Raw genomic sequence first — 6195 nt, forward strand, 5'->3', positions numbered from 1 at the left:
TGAGACAGACTGCTGCCATTAACACTCCAAACTTCCTGCACTGTTATGATATTTTTAAAAAAATTATATATCATCAGCATTATATTGGTTCTAAATAAAACCTAATGATTAGGATAAATTGGTCTGTAAAGAAATATCTTTATTCAGTCCTTCTCAATATTGACCAGAATCTTAAGAGTCCATGGAAAGGAAGGACATGAGGCAATATCTGCTGTAATTCAATGAATATTTACTGTTTTTCTGTAGCTAGAAGTACCTGTTAGCTGAGAAGTTTCAGGAAATATAATAACAATAAAGGATTGATTAAAAACTCAAAGTAGAATTGCAGCTTTTGGTAAATCAATTTATAATAGAAACTCAGATGAAAAAGCATTTCTATCCAATGCTTTGAGTTTAGAAAGGCTAAGTAGTACTGAAGGAATTACTGATGCAGTAACATTATAGTTAGTAACAATGTGATCCTTTTTTCAAAATGTAATCCTTGTCAGAGATTGAGAGAAAGTGGTGTTCCCTCCAGAAAAGCATCAGTATCCATTAGCAAATTAGATTCTGCTATGTAAAGGCATATAGATGTGCAGTGAAAAGCCCAGTTGCTGATTTCAAAAACATAATTCTCCAAATACCATACTCTTTTTATATAATGCTAAATATATTGTTAATCTTTGGATTGGGTGTCTATAAAGAAATTCATATACTTTTCCATATACAGTTTTTACATCTATACTTCTAAAGTTGAATATATTAAATACAAATTAATACTACAATGATTTTTAAAATATTTCTAGATGGATCATTAGTTCTTGAAATGCTACTTTGATACATTGAATCAGGTTTAATCAGAGCCGCATGCTCTCATTTACTTAATTTAAATGATACAATTAAGAATTAATCTGTATGTTGGCATCAATTCAGATTTGTATTCTTGTACATCTTGATTTACTTCATGCAATGTGCGACTTAATAAGATGACAAGAGAACAGCTGAGTTTCACAATCAATCACAACCGGCTGTAATAATTAACATACAGCAGTGGAACATTGAACCCTTTTACTAAACAAAAAAATCCATTATCTTTCATGATCCTGTTATAGCTTTACTTGGATCTTTTTGTTTGCCTGTATTTGAACTGTAATTTGGGATTTTCATCTCTCATTTACTTACATGGGTCTGTTCTGATAATTTATATTAAATCCTTATTGGTTATGTCCTATCTTATCCACAAATGGTCTGTTCTAATACCTCACATTAATGTTCACTGCTTAACTTAGTACTTTTTTTTTTAAAAGGAGGCCGAGCCCACCTGCATACCCTCTGCCCCGTCAAAGAAAGTGTGTTGGTCATCACAGGGAGGGGGAGAGTTATAGCCATGGTGACTGGCAATGCTACAGGAGATGTCGCACAGGGTTTCTTTACACTTTATCCTCTTTTTCTCACCCTATCTCACTACACACTCTGCATGACAAACTGCAAATGCTTTCACCAGCCACTCATCTCTCTTTGCTCTTCCTTCACACTAAAAGCTAACCCTTGTCCCTCTCTTTCATTTCAGGTGCTGAGGATGTGGAGATACCTCTGCACATTAAGGACAAGGAGACCAGCCTTCCTGAAGATGTACCATCGCTCGATCTCACCCTCACAAACTCCAGCTCAGCGACTGGCACCATGTGTGCTTTAGAGGCTAGGCTAGGGGACGGGTCTTCGTGTGGTGAATCAGCAGCCACAAGTGTTCAAGTGCAGAGGTAGGGCAGGGGGATAGTACGCCACAGGTGCCAGCCACAGGGGGTAAGATCACATACTACATCTGCTGCAGAGGACCCAGATGCCGACTTTGAGGGCCCAGGCTACAAAGAAGGCTGATGGGCCTTCACTGGGAAATGCTAGGTGCACTGAGCAACCTGCCAGTGAGCTTTTGCACAATGGCTCATTGCATACAGGAGTCCAGGTCCAACTTGTATCAAGGTTTTGCACAGTGTATGGAAACCATTCTGTCCAACATGGAGCAATCCATGAACATGACAATGGCATCCATTGTGATGGAGCCTCTGCTGACAGCTGCCATGGAAGCTCAGATGGCTGCCACCTTGGCTTTGGGGGCCAGTGTTGATAGGAAATTCCATGGCGTCACATCACTCCTGCACTTTGTTCTCACACAGAGCCATAGGAGTGCTGAGGCACAGACTTAGGAAGGTGGCCTTGGCTCCTGGGAGAGGCACCTGCTATCTTATCTTACAACAGTATGCCTGCTCCACCACTACCCACTCTGCCAATGCTCTTGTTAGTATCACACAGCCAGTTGGGCCAGACTGCTCCAGCCCATGCTGAGATGCTGCAATTAGGAGCCGAGCCCTCAAGGCCCAAAGCTGCATGAGGTCACTTACAACGGCTATCTGAAATGTCCTCAATGGAAGCTAAGCTGCCCTCTACCTCCCAAGCAGTAATCACTGGGGAAATACTTTGTAGGAGCACTAGAATAGGTTAATGTGCGCAGAAGACAGGCATTAAGGGCTTTCACAAGGGTGATTCATAATTCTTTCTATTAATTATTAGATAGGGCTGGAATTGAGTTGTTTCATCAGTTTGTTTTTTGTTCTGGATTTGGTGTTGGTGTTTATATTTGTAGTGAAATGAAGGCAAGACCCATAAGGCTGGACTGGAGTAAGGAGGATGGTGATGAAGATTGTGGATCTATTGGCATAATGGGGATGGTTCAGGAGAAGCGCTCTTTGATAAGCTGCTCTCTGAGAGCCCTGGTAGCTCAGGGTGGTTAATGGCACTCCTGCTCTTCTTCCTCTTCATACACTTCCCCCTTCCCCTCCTCCTGCTACTGCTTCTGCTGCACTTCTCGCTGCCCAGGTTATGGTAACGGCTGGTCCCTCATAATGGCAATGTTATGGAACATGCAGCAGACGACTGCAAATCTGGATACCTGCTCAGGGCTGTACTAGAAAGCTCCTGCCAAAGGGTCCAGGCAGCGGAAGCGTTGCTCGAGTATGCCAAATGTCTGTTCGATGATGTTTCTGGTGACAACATGTCTCTTGTTGTAGCCCAGCTCTGCAGCTGTGCCCGGGTTCCTGACAGGAGTCATGAGCCAAACCGGAAGGAGATATTCCTTGTCACCCATTAGCCAGCCTGTAACCTGATGGCCTGGTAAGAACAAAGGCAGCATAGAGGACTGGCGAAAGATGAATGAGTCATGACTGGTGTCAAGAAACAAGGCACAGACTTGCATGATGCGCTGCCTGTGGTCGCAAACCAGTTGAGGGAGTGGAATCCCTTTCGATTGATAAAGGTGCCAGGCTGGTGATGGGAAGCATGCAAGGCAACATGGATGCAATCTATGGCACCTTGGACCCTGGGGAAGCCTGCAATACTGGCTTTCTCTTCCTGTTTTGCTCTGTCCATGAGGTAATGCAGCTGTTCCTCCTGGCGTAGAGAGCCTCGATGACCTTCCTGATACAGCAGTGGACTGCAAACTGAGATGTTGCTGATGTCACCTGCTGCAGCCTGTAGGAGCCTGGTATGAAATTATACAGTGTAATGATTTTTATTATCAATGACATTTAATTTTGAAATAAATGTTTCCCTTTTTGATAGCTTGTGTCTAAACATTTTCTCTGTTGAACTTTTTCTTTACTGTAAACAGATCAATACACCTGAACATCTCCTTCTACAATTCTCTGTACTGACAACTGCAACTTTTCCACTGTAAACAAAGCTTTCTGCACAGTCTTCCCTAGACTGCTACATTCAATGGCTTCTATAGATAGCTAGCTGTTGTTACAAACATGCTATTGATGAAGAATAATAACCAACAGAAAAATAATTCCCCTTTGATCCACAAAGCTAAAAAAGGTAAGATTCACATTTTAATTCACGGGCACTGAACAGTTCAGAGATTACAATCTACCCCGAGGAGCTTCTGTTAGCTTCTGTTCTTCAAACACAGATATTTCTGTTATGATTTGAATGCAAAATCATGGACAATGTAGTCTTGATGTCAACTAATGGAAAGTATGCCTATAAAAGTCTAATGCTGATTCTATTGCTATACAGTTATAGCATGTTATTGTTCCAGTGAGATTATTGCTAACATAAATGCTTACGTAATTTACTTCAACATTACTGCCCTTATTTACCTTTAAAAACAGGGTGTTTTATTTTGGGATGCAGATTATGGAGCCAGAGAGATTTGGGAATATAAATTATGGAGCAGGCCAAAGAAACAAGGAACAGCAAAATAATATGAAAATAATACAACTTTACATAACACAGACTTCTTAGTGCTATTTATGATAGTTTGCTTACACAGAGACCTAAACTAAGATGAAGCTTATTAGAATTCATTAGTTCTCTAATGTTCTTGTGCTTTTTTTTGAAAATGCAATGTCATTTGTCAAGGTGGCATAAAAAGAACTTGCCTTTGTTGAGTCTCAAAGCTTTTTCTCTCGTATTAAGGACTGAAACTGCTATGTGAATAAACAGCCAGATCTTTAGCAAAACTACCAGTTTTATAAAAAAGTAGAAAAGTACACGAGAACCCAATTTCATCTTCATGCCCTTGTTCAATTTTGCCCTGCCCACTAACCTTGTTTCACTTGAACAATACACTTAGTCCTATCTTTCTAACTGCACTACTACTGAAAGTGGACTAATTTTTACTGTAATTATAAATATTGTCAGCAATTATTTAATCTCTTAACCTTCTTCCTGTTGTCATCCATTTTTGAACAAGTTCTGGTACTGCTCTCATGAACATATATTTTGCACTTCCTGTCCCTATGAACTGATATTGCAGTGTCCACAAGTCTCTGACATCTGAATTGAAGTTCTCCCTCCGGCATATCCTGGAACTGTGCTGTGGACTTAAAAGGACAACTGTTCAGCCTAGCTGCTGTGTAGCTCTTACCTAAATTAATGCTTTGGAGGATACCTCCACACGAGAAATTGCCTCTTAACTGATTGACTGAAAACTTTACGATCTGATTCCTACATTGGCTTCACTGCACCTCTTCGGTCTCCATGTCTTCCTCAGTCAATCAGGTTCATTGTGCTGGCAAACACCTCGTCTTCTTCAGTGAATATAATGGATTTTGATTGTTTTGAACGTTAACATTGAAGAATTATCTGTGTTGCTCTACCCACAAGCGTGAACCTTCCTCCACCCCTCACCTCGTGTCTGCGGCTACTTGGATCTATTGGATCACCTTCTGTTACATTATTTTCTCAGCTATGAAAATCACCCTCGGGAATCACAAGTTAGTTTTCGTTCGAATCAGTGAGCAACAATTTCCAGTTGAGCTGTATACTGTAAGCTAATTTAAACGTTATTGATTCCTCCACGCTATTAGTTAGTAATGCTCAGTAGGTCTTCTTCGTGGCAAAGAAGGTTTTGCTATCAAAATGTTCCTGTGTATGTGGATTTGATAAGTCAGGAGGCGTTAGGACCTGGGGCTGCACCCGCCCCCGCTCCTCTGTCGCTGCAGCTGCTCGTTGGACAGCTCCTCACTCTCCAAGCCCATACAGCATTCAGACGGTAGCAAAGGAGAGATGACAGTCTCCTGTCACTCTAGTCCAACACGGCCATCGCAAACCACTCTGACTACCAAAAAAACTGAGTGAGGCAACAGATGAAAATCGGCTTCTCACGAAGTAAGTGACACTTTCAATGGAAATCACTGTTCTGCTTAGTTTTGGCATTAAAATAACACATTTAAAATGATTTAAGGTACAACTCAGTGAAACCTTTGATTTGTTAATGATTAGTTTACTGTTATGATGATATTAGAAACTGGGAATTGAGCAGTATTTCACGACTTTTTTATTCCGTGAAGAAGATCCAGATGAAAAGCTTGAAGTCGAGCATAAATACGTACTGCTCATTTTGAAGATATAAAAGGGTCTGAGCAAATGAACTAAGGCGATTAACAAACAAAGTAACTTTAAACAGCGGTGTCTTTTTTTCCCAAACGAACTAGTTAGTAATGGTCAATGGGACTTCACGATAAAGAAGAATTCTGAATGAAATGTCCCTCTGACTGGGAATTTGTTAAAGAGAAAACCATTGGGATCTCGCTGCTTAGTTTCACACCTCGCTTTCCTTCGGATTTGTCTCAAAATCATTTGTTTCATCGTTACGAAACTGGCGAAAACGAAGAGTTTGCAGCGAATGAAAGGGAAAGCTTCAGTAACAAATAG

Source organism: Heptranchias perlo, chromosome 19 (assembly GCF_035084215.1).
Source record: "Heptranchias perlo isolate sHepPer1 chromosome 19, sHepPer1.hap1, whole genome shotgun sequence".
Classification (NCBI taxonomy): Eukaryota; Metazoa; Chordata; class Chondrichthyes; order Hexanchiformes; family Hexanchidae; genus Heptranchias; species Heptranchias perlo.